This window comes from Anopheles gambiae, chromosome 2 (genome assembly GCF_943734735.2).
Source record: "Anopheles gambiae chromosome 2, idAnoGambNW_F1_1, whole genome shotgun sequence".
In the NCBI taxonomy this organism is placed as follows: Eukaryota; Metazoa; Arthropoda; class Insecta; order Diptera; family Culicidae; genus Anopheles; species Anopheles gambiae.
Window position 1 is genome coordinate 97,865,688 of NC_064601.1, and position 19,655 is coordinate 97,885,342.

The 19,655-nt window shown below is 47.1% G+C and overlaps 1 protein-coding gene across 15 annotated transcripts in view; it reads right to left on the minus strand.

The window, feature by feature from the left end:
• LOC1276925 (tyrosine-protein kinase Src42A) overlaps positions 1-19,655 on the minus strand; it is a 90,928-nt gene that overhangs the window by 42,217 nt on the left and 29,056 nt on the right. For 2 of the 15 annotated variants that reach the window (XR_009765516.1, XM_061651435.1), the window contains exon 1: positions 14,037-14,616. The exons of 11 other annotated variants lie outside the window; for them this stretch is intronic. The gene's annotated coding sequence lies outside the window, so the exon portion shown is untranslated. Of the gene's footprint in view, positions 1-14,036; positions 14,617-19,655 lie in introns of those variants that run through there. 2 more of the 15 variants (XM_061651437.1, XM_061651436.1) reach the window with 2 other exon arrangements.

Sequence of the window (19,655 nt, forward strand, 5' to 3'; positions counted from 1 at the left end):
ATTCATCCGCGCCGAAGGTTCAAACTGCTGCTGAAATTGCCAAAACTTATCTAACATTACTAATTGCGTGACACCATCTTGGGCGGTGCTGTGGGCAGGTGGGTTTGATCGTGTCACCTACCCCGATGGGAGGGTGTGTGCGCGCCATAGCGCCATTTATGATAGTCCACCAACGCTTGTCGAGTGTTTGACATTCAGCAACGACTGCCCGCGATTATCGTGTTTATTGCCCAAACATGGCGATTTCAACGTTTTGTTTCAACCGGGAAGGGGAAAAATTTCACTAAATTGAACTAATTCGTTTGATGTAACCATAAAGTAAACTTCTTGACATCAGTTCCAATCAATATTTGATACGGCAAGGTCACTCTCATTGAATAATAGACAAAACCACGCTAAACAAGGTAGCTGATGTAACAAAAAATGCGTTATTGCAGGGATCTCTGCAAATGTGGATAAATGTTCCTGAGGACCCTATTGGACACATTTCAAGAATGTTAGCAAATAATTTTCCATCGCTTAAAAGCTAGGAAATATGTCCGAAAGGGAAATTTGGGAATTTGTCAACAAGCGACGAACCCCGTTAGTTCACTTTTTAAAGAACTGCATCAATGGCATCCCTAAAAAGTACTAAAAACACTGAAAATGGAAGTTGTATCCCCTCCGCTGTGTAACCCAGACATTGATTCACAGGATTATTGTCTATTCTATATGATAGTTGGCAAATTTGTTTTGAAATTTCACGATTTTGTGTAACACTAATGAACAAGTGCAAAAAGAATGAGCAAAGACCTAGATATCAAAATCACTATAATCTCAAATAAAATATCCCAAACAAGGCTAATTTCAGTCAAAGAAGAATATTACGTAGCCGAAAAGAAGAACGAAGCCACAAATTAAGTAACGACAGATAATTTATGAAATAATGCCAACCGCAACGCCTCGCCCTACTCCAAAGCGCCCCCGCACAACTAGGACGACGCTATTATCGGTCGATGATTTGTGCACCGACCTGATGCACATCCAATTCGATGCGATGCCATTATTTGCCTATCGGTGCGATATAATTGGTGGCGTGCAGTGCCTTCCCAAAACCACGACCCGCTGCAAGGGAAACCACACGCACACACACATACACACGCACGAAACGTGCTTACCGCGTGATCAGGTGAAACCCCTTCAAGCCTGCCTGTGGTGCTGCGTACTTAGTATTCCGGCAATGAGTTCTACTAAAGCGGCTCCCACCACCCGTGCGGCGGCCCATCACTCACGCCCTGGCTACCGTTATTAACCCTGCGCAGGTACCCCGATTTGGCATTGCAATGCTACACAACAACAGCGCGCTCGGCCATTTCGGCTGCCTCTTCCTGTCTCCCAGCCAGCATTATTATACGGCGATGCAATCCGATGGCTGGTGGTGGCCGCCGTCGGGCGAATCGTTCGGCCATGGATCGACGGTGAAATAAAGCAAAACTAAAGAAGAAAAGCAACTCCTCCCCGCCCTTCACTATTGGGGGTGCACCGGAGCGTGAAAAGTAAACACTGCCCGTACTGTTCGAGAGCGGTCTACAAATGGTTTGAAACTAAAAGTCAGTGTGGTCCAAGCGCACAAGCGCACAGAGGAGGGAAAACGCTGCTTTCGTGTTTTTCAGCGGGGTTAGATGTCAATAATTTTGTTGCATATTTACAACACACATACCTGACGGCGACGAGATGTACGAAAAAATATTCGCCACAAAAACACACCAAACAGTTGGCCAAACACCCTTGTGCGCCCTCTCTTTCCGCTCAACGTTCTCCCTAACGCCGCTAAGTTCAATACGGTGAGCGAAACGGATTAGTAGCCGCGATCGCTACATCACACACACGCACACGTACGTACACACACACACACACACACTCGATCGTGCGCACGCGTGTGCAGTCGCCGCGAGGTTAGCCAATTTAAGATGGCGTGGAAAAACCTTCGGCCGGTCATCTACCGGTGGGCGAAAAAGGAGGTCCGAAAAGTTTTTCACGGTGAGCGTGTGCCACACCGGGTGAAGCCCTCCCTCCGCCCCATCTCCACCTTAAAGCCCCTTCTTCAAAGTCGATCGGATCGACGCTCTGTCATGGTGGATTGCTTTATGGGTGGCGGTAGCAACAACTAACGGCAAGCGACGAACCCCTTTGGCTATCGATGCAACAACACACAACCGAAAAAAAAGATTGTGGCCACGAAACTGCTGGCGTCTTGGGAGCTTTGGGGGCGTTTTAGGCGTGTCGCAAGGTACACTCCAAGCAGGTTGCATAGACAGGCGTGTATAAAGTGTAGCGTAAGATGTATGATTTGCGATTCTGATTTGTTTTGTCCCTAAATGCTGCTGCTGTTTTTGAAGATTTGCTCTAAAAAGCATCGTAAAAGGTTGGAATTTTCCTGAATTTAATGTCCACGCGTCGGTATCATGCTAGATCGCCTTGTTGGCATACTCATGCGAAGTGCTGAGAACATGGTTTTTAACTCGTTTTTTTTGTAATTTTGTTATTTAGAGCAATGATGCAAACGATTTAATTAATGTTAAATAAAAATCTATTGACAAATTCTGAATTTGGTGCTGCTTGACAAGTTTGTATGTCAACAATTAACATGTCTGACGGAAAAAATCCACGCAGTTAAAGGTTCTAATTGTTCATTATCACTACCATTAAACAAAGTGAAATCTTCAAGATACCTGGGGACTTTAAATCTATCGTTAGCACAAGAAGTGTTAAATACCTCTAAGAGGTGACATACTAAATAAAAGAAAAGTTCTAATAGTAACAGACAGCAAATGAGTTCGGTTTTTGTTCTTTTGAATTTCAAATGAATTTTGTTTGAATTCTGATGAACGTAAATGATTTTATGTCTTCAGTTAATGCCTTTTTTACTTCAACCTTCTTTTTGTTTTAATTCACGAATAAGGTCTAGGACCTCTTAATTCCCTCAGACTATCTTCAGACAAGTCAAAATGATGTCCTAACATAAAAAACAACCTTCTTGCATACACATGTATTCTAGGTGCTGCGTCGTGATGAGTGGTTGTATAAAATCAAATACTCGTTTTCATCACTTTCCGCTAAGTCTAGGCCTCGATCACCGTGCCAACTAAAGCCTCGATCATGAACTACGGCTCGTTAGGTACGCACCCCCAACACCATTCACTGAGCCGCATTACCTCCTCTACGCCCCCAACGCTCCACCACCAAAAACTGTTGGTGAAATCGAAATGTGACGCTCACAGAAGCACGACGGAGTATATCTACACTACACACTACCGCGGTCCATCATAAGCGTAATGGGGCGCGGAAAATCAAGGGTTGTGTGTGCAGACGACGACGCGCACGCTAGAGAGTGTGTTGAGCTCGAGAGTAATCGCGCTCGAACTGAGAGATTGCCCCTCTGTGCCTTCGATACACAATCGATTCACAGAGCACAATGACCTTGAAACAGTTTCATACAGGGGTGGTAAGAGGGACTCCAACTCCATCCAACACATACACACACACGCGTGTACATAGCACTTCAATCAGAGCTCCACGCGACAGAATTGGAAGAACCAAACCCTTCGCCCAAACCCCAAAACGCCAATGTGCTGGGGGTGAGCAAGTAGCGCGCGCAAAACCTTGCCGAAAGGGGGATGTCGGTGGATGGCCAGACCAGGCCAGTGTTTAGTTGGCAAACTTTTTCGCCCCATAAATTGCGCGCAAACCCCCGTCCGCCGCGGAATGGTGCGAAAATGTGTGTGAATAATAGAAGCACCGTGCTCCGCTCACAAACACCAACAACTTTTGTCACTTTCGTGTGCGATCTATATGCTTTGGAAAGGGTTGCATAGTTTGTGCCCAGTGAATGCACAGTTTGAGCGCATATTTTTACTCTTTTTGCAAATGCAAAAGCTTATCCGCAATCGTTTCCTTACTGTTTCATTAACAGTATTAGTTTGCATTTCAGCGTACATAAACGGTACGGTAATAATGCATTTCAAGCATTGTGCACCATATCTACGAGCAAGAATCATAAATTAAACTTGTTCTGGGTGCAAAATACCGCTGCTGTGCGCATCCAATCGTAGACATTTTGAAACGCACCAGCTCCAAGTCACAGGCATGCCAAAAGGGAAATCGGCGCGCGCTGTCACCGTTGACGAATGGCGTGAATCTCGCACGTCGCTAGCAATAATCATTAGCATAAGAGCCAACAAATAGTTCTGATGAGCTGCAGGAGCGAACGAGGGAAGGCTGCAGGAGAGCGTGGTGCGGAAAATCAAGATTACACACTGATTTGCATAAGATCGGCGTCGAGCGGTGCGTCGAAACGGAGACAACTCTGGCTTCCCCGCAGAACGTTAAAGCCAGTCTACTACTCCTCCTCCTCCTCCTTGCTGGTGGTTAGGATTAATTTGTTGCTGGCAGCCAACTCTACCGGCATCTGACGGCGTAAAGCTCCAAAGGGTTGACTCATAACAGGGGTACACACAAAAAAAACTTGTCTCTGTGTGTACGCACGGGACGCTTGTGCGCTTGTGGCTGCCACGGAGAAGTGGTTCTCGTTTTGCTGTGACATTTTTTCCCCTATCCTGCCTTGTCCGCCGTCTACTATTTGCTACCGGAATGATAATCGTATGCAACCTGGGGAGTGGTGTTAGGGTGCACATTAAGTCAAACGATTATTGGAGGAGGTGTGTTTGCGTTTTTTTTTGTTCTGCTTCAAGTCAGATACGGAGTGTGCCACACGCGCCTTTAAGTGATGCGAAGTAAGAAATCAGAACTCAAGCTTGAAGCTATGGAAGTTCTTTAGAGCAAAGTTAAAAGAAATAATACACATTTGCTCGATAGAATGAGATGTAATGTAAATAACAAATTGAAGAAATAAAATACTCTTCATAATTTATTCTTGCTTCAGACGTATTATTACAGCACCCACGCTCCTGCCCAGAGCCGCATTATTATTTCACAATGTGACACAAGACGTTCCCTTAATGGTAAGATATTATTCAACCCAGCGAATGTTTCGATGCGCGAAGCACCAGAGCAGCAGCCGCTTATCAACGGAACCACGTACGTGCAAACGCAGCAACAACGCAAACGGCAAAATAACAACAAAAAAGGAACGGTTGCCGTCGCTGCTGCTGCCGCCTGTCGAAGCTCTCCTTGCAAACCTTTGGGCCAAGAGCTGGAGCTGCCCATACGGTTTCCACTGAGACGGCATTTAACCTTGAAATCCAAATCGCACACTCACATACTTCCACTTGGAGGCAGGCAACAGCTCCAGCGGTGCCCACCGGTAATAACTTAATGGTCCGTAAACGCTTTTATGAAAAAAGTCATAAAACGGCTCCCAAGCGACCCAAAAATCGTCACCAGAGTATGAGAGAGCGGTACACCAGAACCCCCAACAGCTGCTTCTTCTTATAGGCAGACACTTTTGTTTTGCAAATTATGAAACTCCATTCCACCGTGTCTGTTTTGTGCCTTCCTTTCCAAACCAAACCCCTCGAGAGCAAAGCAAAAATGCCACAGCAAATGTAGTTCTACTGCTTGAGGAGCGCTGTTCTGCTCTAACCACGCTATACCACCTCGGTGGGGGTTTAAAAATCAGCTGTTTCCATGCAAGCGCTACGCCACTCACTTCCTCGATTGAACCGCCGCACCAACACCGAACACCGAAACACGACCCGGCAGCAGCAGCAGCAGCGGATCGGCATTCAGCCGCTCGTTGCTGCGAACTTTCTATCGGCGGTCGCTCGCTCCCCGAACCTGAAGCTGAAAAGGCAACCACAGGTCGACTCGGTCGTCAACGATCATGCTGAAGCTGTAGCTTTGGTCTGGCGGGGCAAGATCTACACAAAGCACAATCCACAACAACTCGCAGAGGGCCAAACCCTCTGTTTGACGTAAAACGGGAGAAACCACTTTGCACCAACACCGTCACAGGAAACGCACTTCAACAAACCAGCCTACACACACACACACACACACACACGCGCACACAAACACACAAAGAAAACGGGAGTGGTTTGTGGAGTGAAAAGAGAAAATTCTAACATCCATTAGATTTATGCTAATTGATTTCACTGTGCCCGACACTGGTAAAGGCAAATAAAGGGCACAGCGCGGCAAGGGTGTGCAATGCGATAATGAGACGCATTGGCAAATGCCATCCCCTTCCCTTTCCCGCTCGTTGGTGCAGAGGAGTTCGATTTCCAGCCAGGCTGCGTTAAATGTCACGCAGCACACTGCAGAACTGCGCTCGCCCTAACGAGAATCCGTTGTGCAGCTACTAACAAGCTTTATGCAGCCAGTCTGTAAAAAAACAACTGAAGCAAACTATCCTCGTTGAAAGGGCGACAATCTGGAACAATTCCGCAAGCTCAATGTTTCGCGATCAACCACCGCCGCCAAGTGTTGTGCACCAAGCAGCGAACTAGGTGAAATTTGCTCAACCCATCGAGATTGGCAACATTGTATGCTCCGTGTGTCGTGTGCCCACAAATGAGAGCATAAATCGAGTACCACCAAACCAAAGCGAGGAAAAGCGGACACAGCGAACTGTCTTCGATCGGAAAGCAACACCCTTTTGCACCGACAATTTAACCATTTTCCCTTTCTTTACACCACACACTTAGGGACTCGGTTAGAGCTTCGTGCGATCGATTGAGCGACCGTTGATTGAGCGTTGCGCTCTCTGTTTAGATTGGCATTTCACAGCTGAATGTGATTAAAGAGCGATTTAGCAAGCGCTCGCGTTAAAGAGCGCCCCAGTAATGCATTCAGCAGTATTGCATTGACGATAGGGTAAATCAATACATCGTTAGTGAGCTCAAGGGAAAATTAGAAGGACGGCAAACTATACTTACTGCAATTTAATTCTGCATTAAGCAGTATGATGTATTAACGTTTAAATATTCCTACATGATATTGTATGCAATAGAAATTAGAAATCTCTTCATACAGCGAAGTAAAGGTTCCCAAATTGAAACCCTTTTTTATTTTCAAAAGCAACAGCCTAAACACACCGCTCAGAAGCTCCCACCATTCACGTAACGTGGTGGTTGTTCAAACGTAAACCTCTGTGCAAGCGAGACAGCGTCACGGGACGGACAGTGAAAGGAAGCGAATCAGCAACACCGGAAGCTTAATTGCGAACCAAATTGCAAATTGCTGCTCGGGAGTTGGATGCACTTTTTATGCTGCTTTGGTGCTACGATTTATTTCGGTTGCACCGACAGTACACCTTTCCCTCGTACCTTTGCAACCCTTCCGTTCACTGGAGTTTCCAAAGAGTTCAAAGACATCAACACACACACACACACATACATGTTGCGATGGAATTAAAATTCAAACGTATTGTGACGAAACCGACTGACCGCGTAGTTTACTAATTAGTCAGAGAGCATTCGCTGCGATGCAATATCGAACAAAAAACGATGTGACAATCGAAAAAAGAAAACTAAAACATGGGGAAAATTGTAACAAGTCACAAAATATTACACACGCAACTCATGCGCCGGCCAGTCCGCAGTAAAGCGACGCACGCATGATGGAAGGGGAGCATTGTAAGCGTGTTTGTAAGTACGCTGGGGTGTTTGAGGTGCTACCCCACCGTTCCGTTTGATGCAGCCGTTACACGAACGGTGAGATGTTTCTGCAATCAGCGTAATTTACTTACAATACTATTTCTCCCCCTCTCGACTGGACGGTTTGGGTGGATTGATTCTCATTTCAAATGGACAAACGGTAGGGTGTGAAAAGGGGATCTATTCAATTGGAGGTTTAGAATAACACTCAGATCGCGTGAGTGTTAGAAGGGTTGCTTAGTAGCGTTTTGCGTCGAGGTTAATTTGATGCTCGATATTTTTGAGAAATTATAATGCAATCAAAATCACAATGCACTTGTGTCATGTATATAAGTGGTGTGCTCTCTGGACCGGACCCACGACTCCGGCTATTATTAGTTCAATTTCGACTCTGGTAGAATCTAGTACCGCCTGGAATCAGAGTCATCCGGAGTCGTCCGAAGTCAGAGTCTTCCAGAATCGTCGGGAGTCGGCTTGAGTCATCCGGAGTCATCCGAAGTCATCTGGAGACATTCGAAGACATTCGGAGTCATTCGTAGTCATCCAGAGTCGTCCGTAGTCGACCAAATCCAACTTTCGACTCCGGAAAAATCGTACCGCCCTACTACCGCCTGGTATCAGAGTCATCCGGAGTCGTCCGAAGTCAGAGTCTTCCAGAGTCGTCAGAAGTTGGTTTGAGTCATCCGGAGTCATCCGGAGTCATCCGAAGTCATCTGGAGACATTCGAAGACATTCGGAGTCATTCGGAGTCATTCGGAGTCATCCGAAGTCATCCGTAGTCATCCAGAGTCGTCCGTAGTCGACCAACTCCAACTTTCGACTTCGGAAAAATCGTATCGCCCTAGTACCGCCTGGAATCAGAGTCATCCGGAGTCGTCCGAAGTCAGAGTCTTCCGGAGTCGTGCAAAATCGGAATCGTTTGGAGCCTGCTAGAGTCGGGCGCAGTAGTCCAAAGCCGGATTAGCCAAAGCCAAATTAGCAATTTGAGTTGGACGACTCCGGATGACTCCGGATGACTTCGGATGACTTCGGATGACTTCGGATGACTCCGGATGACTCCGAATGATTCCGGATGACTCCGGATGACTCCAGATGACGCCGGATGACTCCGGATGATTCCAGTTGACTCCAGTTGACTCCAGTTGACTCCAGTTGACTCCAGTTGACTCCAGATGACTCCAGATGACTTCAGATGACTCCAGATGACTCCAGATGACTCCAGATGACTCCAGATGACTCCAGATGACTCCAGATTACTCTAGATTACTCTAGATTACTCTAGATTACTCCAGATTACTCCGGATGACTCCGGATGACTCCGATTTCGTACGACTCCTACTTCGGACGACTCCTACTTCAGACGACTCCTATTTCGGACGGCTACTGCTTCGGACGACTCTGGGCGAAATTAGCATTAATTGAGAAATTTTCATTCAATATTGCAATTGACGCATATTCTTAAAAGCGTGTGCTTTCCTAATTGCAGCTAAATCTCAGCTGAACCATCCGTCATTTCGCAAACTCCCCCTGTACCTTCTCCATCTTCCAACAGTAAAAGTGTGTTTCACGTTCCCTTACGATTAGTCACGAACATCGGCAATGGTATCCCACGGGTGGTCACGAACGATATGGCACGGGCCACACCGAACCACTTGCGCCAGCTGCCACCAGCCACCAACGAAGCGGTTTGCCACTGATGCCATTAATGGCGGGTAATGCGCACCAACTAATGGGCAAATAAAAATATCGTTTTGATTGCAGTCCCTAACACCGATGCCTCTGCCCGGGAGGAAACATTGGCGCTGGTGTTGCATCTTCCCGGTTGCGCGGGATGCGTTCACAACTCCTCAGGGTAGGGTGGGGTTTCGCTTTTTCCCTGCTTTGTTTTATCCAACGGGTCACGTTGGTACAGGGATGAGCACAGCAGACACACACACACGCCTGCGAAGCGATCAATTCACACTGCACGATGCATTCCATCGCTAATCGCCGGCCAGTTAGCGAGACGCGCGATCACGTTGATAGACAACCTCTGCTACCCCTTTTAAAAGGCCCACCAATGGGGGAGAGTATGGGAAGCGGCACCACACTCCCAGGCACGCACAGTTGCGTTACACATTAAAACACAGATCATCGCCAGCGCAAAGGAAAGGCTGAGTGCTATTGTATCGATTCATCAGCTAACGGTTGTGTACAACATGCGTTGAACAACGTGGAGCAAAATTGTTCCCAATTACCTGCCCAATGCTTTCTTTGCGGAAAAGGGCAGCCGAACAGGCGAACCCAAAACCCCAGGCTTAAATGTGGAAAATGAGCGAATTTACAATCGAAAAGCGTTTCCGGACTGCGTGAGAATTTACACAGGAATCACGCAAAGTTTCATCTCGCCCAGCAGCGTTGAAACAAAGTTGAAACGAGCGATGCGGCAAAACACAATGACTGCAGAAAGTTAAGCATACAACACACATAACACACACTAATAATAATTTAAGCATTTGGTTTCTGCATAAAATATTACCATTGCAAGAAACCAATGCCAGACGTTTGTCGTCTCCTGTGGGTTGCCTGTGATGTCTGAGCAAAAAGAAATCAAACTAACCACACCAACCTTCCCACATCCGCCTTGGCAGCCAAGGAGACTGGCCAGCCTATAGGCTCTGGCCTATGGTAATGTGGAAAGTACAATAAAAATGCACACATCCGGTGGTGCAATAAAAATAAATCTTACCAGACTCGCAGAAACAGGACTGCAGCTCCAATCGGAATCGTTTGAAGGGGGTCTAGGCGAAGGAATAAATAGCCTTGCAGCGGCGGCAAACCGCCGTGATCGTGTGGCCATCATCATGCTCTGGGAAAAAGGGGGACCACGACACATTTATTGTTTTATTGGGCTGGATTGGGCTTTACAATCCGCGCCAAAATAGGAGAACATGTGCAAAACTGAAAACGTTGGCCCACAGGCAATGCGAATTTTTCATTCAATTAACGTTAGACAAAACGATGTTTCTTCCACTTGATCGTATCAAACCAACCCATCAGTGTTGGTGGCGGTGGTCGCCTTCTTACTCCTTACTGTGCTGCTCAAGCTCTTGTTACAAAACGCTCCCCCAGTGACAGGGGTTGTATAGATTGAAGAGCGTTTCCTGGGCTGCTTAGGGCTTCCAAAGTTGAATGGCACCATGGGCAACTCTGGCCGGTCGGTTTTGCAGCGCTGGCCCGGCCCGCTTGGCATGCCGTTCAATGCGGTCAGCGGCGCGAGCGAGCGCGCGCGCGTTAAATGCATTAAAAATCATGTCACATAGCGCGTGGAGACGCATCGCACTGTGACAAGTAAAAGAAAAGATACTGCTGCGAGGCCACAGCGAGGTGGAGAAGGTAGCATTACACAAGATGGGGAGAAAGAAAGACGAACTGTATGTTTCCAATCAGCCCAAGGCAGACGAGGTACGAGGAGCGCGCGAAGGTGTGAAAGGGCGTTACTTTTGCTTTTACCTGCGAGTGAAAAGGGACAGTAAGGGAGCTTTTTAACCTGAAGCAAATTGTGAGCAAAGCTCTTCTCTGCTGATTGCTCAAAGGTGGCACAAAGACACAGCAAGCAGCAAAATGAAGCACATTGAATTCACAATTTTGCATTAGAAATTGGCGAAATGTGAACGCTTACGTAACAGAGCCAGAGCCACAGACAAACTCGTTGCCCGGGCGTTGCAAAATTGCCATTTTCGCCAATATTCATCCCACACGCGCTCGCCCGCCCGCAGCGGGATGGGGTCTATGGTAGCAAATTTTTGCAAATACGCCAGCCCGACCGGTTCATCTTTTTTGTCTGCTTCCTACATGTGAGCCAAAAAAAAAATGAAGAAGCAACAAAAAACCTTTCATACACACACTACGCCCATCGGAAAACGACGATTCAACGCTAATGATTGATTAATGAAACAGCCACGATGTGTTCCGAGAGGGCGCTAGACCAAGCGGGGTTTGTGTGCAGAAACAGAGAGGCTGCGGGAAATGCGGGAAATAAAATTCCCTCAACTCATCGCAAATGGCAATGGCGAAGGTCTTGAAGGTCAATCGCCGGCTTAAAGTAGCGTCGATCGCTCGGCACGGGGGTTCGAGAAAAAAGGGTCCAATAAAAGTAATAACGAACACGAAAAAAAGCACTCCAAGACACACACAAAGATACTTTTATGGTGAGAAAACATGGACGGCGTTTAGTTACACACAACACACACACCCAGCTCGTACGCGTCCATCTTAGCATACTTTCACGGGAAGTGGTCTGGAGTTTAGCTGTGCAACACTAACAACTGATATGCTGATTGCGAAGCTGGCACATAAAGAAACAAACACTTGCGCGCGCACAGACACAGACACACACACACACACACACACACACACACACACACACACACACACACACACACACACACCCAGCATCGCTATGTTGGAGTTGGAATGGCTCCAAAACTCTTGCACCCTTCTGTTCTTCCGCGTGTTTTATACACCGTGCGCTGCGCTGCGCTGTCTCGTCTGGATGCCAACGGCTCGAAGCGAGTTGTTGATCCCATCATCCCCGTCTGTCCCAGCGGTGGTTTGATGGTTTTCGGTTCTCTCGGTCTTGCGGGCGGACCCTACACCGTTAATCATGGGCAGGGTTGAAACACACGCGGTTGGAACGTCATCTGCCATCGTCGTGTACTGCGCGCAGCCGTACAAATGGAAACAAATGGAAGATTCCACCGATGAACCGAGCGAGCAGCGAAATGGAGTTGGACGCGTCTACCAATGCACTCCCCTGTTCTCCCCACAGTCACCACACTAAAAAAAGGGATGTCTTGTCCATCATAAGTTCGTATTCGGGCAGTTTTTTCTTGCCCATCGTTCACTCCGAGCCGTAACCACTCCGGCAAAAACCGCCGAAGAAATTGTACTCCGCTCTCAGCATTGGAGGTTTCTGCTTTTCTTTTCCCATTCCCAGTTCAACTCCACCAAAGCCACCAAGGCCCGGCCGTCTGTGTTAGCGGTTCTCGCCGACCGTTGTGGCTGCCGTGAAACACACCCAGCAGGAGCAGGAAGGTTGGAAGGCAAGTCCGTCACAAGATCGAAACCGGATCGAATCGACCGACGGGCAGAACATGATGGCTTTAGTTCGTTTTAGAAAGAAAAAACGGCACCCGAGTAGCTCAGGAATAGAAGAAAGGAAAAAAAAACAGTAAATAGACGGATCGATAGTCTCCCCCACTCTATACAAAAACGAACCGAAGGAGCACACACAAGCAGCTGACAAAGTTCCTCCGTCTGCTGGTGGCTAAGCTTCCCGGGAGTACACAGCGGTTTCTGTCCGTGCGACTATCCCATTACAACCAGATTCCTCAGCGCGGTGTTACTAGCAGTAAGTGAGCAACGCAGAGAAGGGGTGGGGGTATAAATATTCAACACTCTTGGATGGCTGACTTTTCGCACCTCCCCGGGAGGGGAAGGCGATTGAACGATGGTCTAATCTTACGCAAAGACACAATCTCTATTTCCATTTGCAAAAAAAAAAAAACCCTGCGTACTCTATTCCCCCAGCTTCCCTCAATGTATTGCCAACTCAAACAACCACTAAACTAAACATAAAAATACACATCAACATTAAAAAAGAGGTGCAGCAGCAGCAACAGCGCCGCGTTTGTTTGTTTGTTTGTCCCCATAACGTGATCATACACAGCTCCAGCACACTCTCACACACATACACATACAGGGCACATGGATACACACTGCACATAGGCCCGTAGCATTCGACCAAGAGTCAATCAAGCATTACCAATTACTTTTCCTTCGTGATGGTTCTGGTGCGCGTTCACGTTTACCGTGACGGCGAGTTCGTCGCTTTAAGTCTATTGTTCAATATTAAATTGTTTGATTTTTTTTTCTTCTGCCTCTTCTTCTCCCTGTTGAGCGGCGTTCCGCGTTGAATTCCACCCGTAGAAACACGTTAAATTCTGACACTGATTTTTGTTTTAATTATTTATGTTTGGCCAAATTGTTAGCTTCGCTGGGGTGGGTGTTGCAAACCGCCGTCAGTTGCTGCTAATTGAACGGGTCGAAATTTTCCTCTTTTGCTTCGCCATGCTCACGTTGCTGCAGTTTTTGCTTGCTCAAGATCGCGGCGCTAATGTTGGGGCTGATCGAGACATCATAAAGAACCACCGTACACACACCTAAATACCGTCGTGGGGCCCACCAACCACAAGCTACCGTGGACCAATTGCGCACACACACACACACACACACGATTTCACGTACACACTCTATGCCACCACCACCATCGTCACCCATGAACTGTGTCGCTTCGGTGGAAAGCGAAATGTGGAAAAGCCAGTGTGTTTGCGACCAGGCGGCCACAAACACATCGGCAGATAGATATATCTTAAGCAGTAGTAAATGGCGTACACGTACACGCGCGCAACTCACAAAACATGCCCTCCCCCCCGGTCGTCCGATGGGGTGGGTAGGTTCACTACTCGGTAAGGCGCGCTGGCGACTAAAATGTAACCGTGTTGCAGGTAGGGGATACGCCGTGAGCGGTTAGGCAAGAACCGAAGAGGGGAAAAGCGCCATTGGCACCAAGTATATATGCTGCCCTCCTCCCTGCGCCCGAGAGACGACCAGAGGGCGCACAATGCACTAACGAACTGTAATTTTGTTTTGGTGTGTTATTAAACACTGGGTCAGAAATCTAGCTCGAACAAAAAACCAGCCACTGCTTTTTAGACGGGAAAGCACTACTACTTTAGACGTTACGGTTTCGCGCGTACTTGCCCGGACGACGGGTGGTGCTCTGCGAGGGAGTAAAACAACGCCGACAGACCAAACAAACGAGCAGGCACAATTTTAGTGCTGCCCGAGTGCGAAAGAAGGGGGTGTGTATAGAACTTGAAGCGTTTTTTTGTTGTGTTTGTTTGTTGGAAAAACCGTAAAACTGTCGCGACGCAGACGACACACGTCTTCACTGAGCGCGCCTCCGAAACTGACTAAGTGGTAGGAGCGCTCACGCCTGCACCCATAGTCATAGAGCCGGGGTGTAGTGCCGGCGCTTGGCTCCGGCTCACGAGAGTGAGAGCGGAGAGACCGCTGAGCGAAAACTCTCGTAAGCGAGTGAGAGAGTGGCCGAGAGCTTCCCTGCCGAGCTCGCAGGGAAAAGGCACGATCGCGATCGATTTGAGCGTTCGGAGCGCGATCGCAGTAGTGACCAGGGGATGGTGCAGCTTTTTGCAGAGAGGGTTAACTCCAAGTGCGGTTTTCCCAAAGCGGTTTATCATCTCGTTCGATGCTGCAAAAGTGATCTCTCCAAAGAATTACTTTTGCTGAGAGCATAGGAGATGAGCAAAGCAGTGGAGAGACAGAGCTCCACGCTCATCGAAAGCTCACGCGGCTCGGAAGCTTTTGCCATGACGAGCGCTGCTGCCCAACATTCGAACGAGCAACTTCTCCATGATGCGGCTAATGAAGGACGCGAGCAAAAAAAAATTTTTTTTTCTCACAACCTTTGCATACTACATCCCCTCCCCCCTCCCCCCCACCCTGGCAATTCGATATGGTTCAAACCCCGTTTGCATCTGGTTGTTGCTAGCTGCTGCTGCTGCTGCTGCTGCATCATGCGAAGATGCATCACGGGGTCTTCTTCTTGAAGTGGCAGATTTGCTGCTCGAAGCAAACACAACAAACGATGCAAAATGGATTTAGAGCTGCGCCATAAGCTTTTATTAGCGAACAGAACAGAGGAAACAGGGGTTTAAGGAACGGGTACCATGAAGAGATCCACATTTGGGCTTAATTTAAGTTTTTTGTTGTTGATAGTAATATAAGGTATAAGAGATCTCATTCCAATGGACTCGATGTAAAAAGGGCTTACCATAACACTAACTGAGATAGAGCTTAACCACTTTAAATGAGGATCTTGTAAACTTACCTGAAACAAGAAAAAGATAGAAAAAAAAGATTTGAATAAAATGCTTTCAGTCGAAGAGGCTTAATTTTTACATGAAATAAATTAAATAAATTAAATAAAGCGCTCATGAATCCTCCAATTAGCTTACACGACACGACACAACTGTCCAGCTCAGCTTTATCATCGTTTCCGCACAGGCTAATCACATTCGCGGCTGGCATCCGTGTGCACAGACAAGCATGAGCGGCTTTGCTCGTCGTCGGCATTACACTCCTCACGACCAGGATCTAAAACCGATCTTGTAACAAGACTGAACCAGCCAGCTAGCCTACCTCCGCCAGAGGCATCACTCTACCGCAGGGGCGACGGGCAGGACGTCTGAAGCAATGATGTCATTGACATCGATTTGCAACGTCATACTAACAAATGTGCGAGCAAGCGCGCGCCCGTTCGTTGATGAGAAGTTGCACAGACATTAAAAGCCACCCAGGCGTTAGAAGACAGAATTGATTTGAAATTACGATGAAAGTGGTTCCTTCTTTTCTATTTCCATGCACGGTATCATATGCATTGAATAAAAGCGGCTCGATCGATAACAGTTTTTGCATGATCATCTCCATGTGCGAGTATCGATTTATGTAAGACTTCACAGTGCCACATGTTATTTAAAGTTAGGGAGCGGCATGACGACTTCGTGAGATCTCCAATATTAATGCAGGTTATAACTAGCGTGCTTGAAGATAAACGGGGTTGCAGTTACTTGATTAGATCTGATTGAAGTATTCAATTATACATGGGTGCATTTTTAAGAAGCTTGTATCATCTAATGTTTTTTTATTGCGGATCTGAGTTTCAGATCAATTTTCTTCTTAATAAATCGGTTTGAGACACTTATTTACATTTAAAATTATTCTTCAAATTGTTGTTTATTATCGGCGTGTTATCTGTTTGTGTTATCTATCGATTAAAAAAATACTTAAAATCGTAAAAGACGCACGCATTGCAATACGAATTCATTTTCATTTTGTGATAGTTGTTAATTTTATATCGATTGTTACTGTACACTAATTGGATAAAAATGTGATCGAATGCCAATCGAAGCTAATGAACCTCTTGCTATCTCATTGTTGTCAAACACGTGTCTGGCCACCGCGTAATCAAAACACCAATCTCTCGGACGCCATCTAACTCACCAAACACAACAACATCATCATCCCTTGCGAATAACACTCGATTCGTTACTAACCTTCCTTTTTGCGCTGCCGCTGCCTAACGTTTACCAAGCAAATTAGCAAACATTCGCATTCGACCGCAGATACCCCTACCTACCTACCCACCCGCAAGCTAATCCCGAGCCTAGAGAGACCTCTCCCTCCGCCCACCTCCTTGGGCCCCACGAAAATGAAAACTAAAAACCGTAAGCTGCGATCTTCCGTTACCTTTTTCAATGTCATTTTGGCGATCGGAATGAATAATGCCCTCCCCTCCCCATGGCTCATGGCGCACACGGAGATACCGCCCCCCCTTTCCCCGTTCTCATTTCACCACGCACATGGGAGCAAGTTTGCATGTAATCATTCAAACAAAATAAAAAAAAAAAACGAACGAGCGATTGTTCTCCCTTTTATGTCTTCCTTCTTTGTTGGTTCGTTTGGCGTTCGTTTGGTTGTTCGCGCTTGCATGCCCCGGTTAATGTTTGGCGCGGTGTCTCGCTGCAAACGGCGGGCTGTACCCCAGACGAAACTGTAAAAATCTATCAAAACCGAGCCACCCAAACGCCAGCCACAAATTGGCCGCGTAGCGGGGGCCGTCCAACAAACAGGACAGTTCGATAATAGGGAAGGCAGGCGACCAACGAGTTTGTGTTGGACTGCTTATAGCGTGCGGTGGGAAGCGGCGAACGAAGCTGTGCACACAAAACAACACGCGTCTGGAGAAAAATTGTGTGAGCAAAAAAAAAACACGCACAAACAACACGCACACAATCTGACGCTAGTTCTATTCTGCCCGCCGATGATTCACCGCCCAACGGTTCGCATTCACAGTCACGGAACGGAAATGTGTGCGCATGCAAAAGCGGCCCGAGCCACGACTCCAGAGAGCACACATGCGGCAGCATCGAGCGGTGGCGGGAGAGTAGAGGATAGAGCATTCTCGCACCAGGCACGTACTGCGAAGAATATTTCGAATTTAGTGATAGCAGCGAAGGGCGCGAAAGGGTGTGCACCTGATGCGCTGGTCGGCCATCGGTCGAGATGATCTCAGACAGCCCAGATAGAGCGAGAGAGCGAGAGAGAGTGCAGCAACAGCCGGCCGAGGGACAAGAATTTTGCCACATTTTTTTGACGATGCCACACAAATCCGTGTGCGCTTTTCCAGCTATCATAAACGAGAAGAATCGCTACCAACCTTGTAAAATGTAAATTGGTTGTTAAATTTGAGGATATGGCTTTATGACAGACGGTGGACCCGGGTGAAAACGAGCGCACGATGGCGATTTTGGTGGTTCCTTCCCCATTTTCGGTGACCCAATTCTACGCCTAAGCCAATGCTTTATGGCAAACGATGTGCTAATTTTTGCCACCAAACACACATATCCCGTGTCCCCCCCCCCCCCCGTGTATCGGCGGCGAAGCAGCAACAGCAAGCAGCTCATCTCGTACGGACCCCGCGCCCTAAATCGATAAGTGTGCCACACAATCAGCTGTTTTATCACACATTTGGCTGCTTTGGTCTTTGTTGTCGTCATAGGGGTTTTTGTACAGCACACTTCCAGGAAGCAAACCATTCCCGAAGCTGATTTTATTTAGGTCAAAGTTTAGTCAGGTGAAAAACAAACGCTCACGTTGGAAAGTTCTACATATGAAGTCTTCGATTTAACATTTGTGTACGTTTTTGTAATGGATTTTCCATCCATATTGTTGTTGACACAGTTTTTTGTTACACAAACAAGAATTACAAGATCTTTTTATCTCTCTCTAACGTCGCTAGGTCCAACAGTAGACCAGAAAATGGAACATTTTCTATAAATCGTTAATCCTTTCCATTGAACTTGTGCGTGAACTCGATTGTCACGGTCGCGCACAAATTGCAAGCTCAGCACACACTCAAACGTACACGCGAGTTAAGGTAGGGTTAACCTGTTCGCTTTCCACGCACATTAAACGGTTTGACATTCACGCAAGCCGCTTAATTGCGCGCCTGTGTCATTGTGAACACAAATTATTTTGTCATTTAGTATCATCACTATGGCAGAAAAAAACGAAATGTTATGTTTAATTATTTCCACTGAATACTTTCCTCGTTGATTGTTTGATTTTTATAGAACAGAATCTAGATCACGTTAGGCTCATACTACAATGCCAGACACTTTTATATAATTAAATGCAATTATTCATACTCCACACTCTGTCCCATAGTGCGCCTGGGTGCAGTGCGCGGGGTGCTGACATTTATTTGTCCGTAATAATGCGTTTAATGCTTCAGCGAGACAGCTTCTGCTTCACTCGGGGGCTTGAAACAAAAACGATAATGCTAATCATTGAGACTGCTCTGCGATACCGCAAGCCCTTATAGAAGCGTGGATAACGACGATCAACAAATCAAACGACCGTTCATGTTTAACATTTTGCTCAGCTCATTTGCAATGCAGCCAGTCTCCATTTGCTGCTGAATGCAACGATAAAAAGCGGTTGACTTGATTTGTTTTCCATCATATTACGACTTTTCTTAGGTTTCTAACCCAACCGTACTGCGACACTATCGGGAGCCACGTATCGTCGAAGGTAAACAGACCCGTTTAAAGAATTACTCATCATGTGCCGGCTTACACGCTGGTTAGTAGAGCCGAGCGTCCGGATGTCACCAGCCGTGGAGCTGACAACGAACTCCCGTCTACCAGTGGCAGTGTACTAAACAGCGGCAAGAACAATATTTGCACCCCGGCTCCACACGGATGGTGCCCAAAACGTGTGGGGCGACACACGCTTACACCCTCTTTCGGTGTGTATCCCGTTTCCTGCGACAATTGTGTATCATTTTGCGCACACGAAAACACACCCTCGCCCGAGCGATACTACAGCCCAGCTGTGCAAATTGCGAATGTTCGACGAATCAAAGCGGTTGCC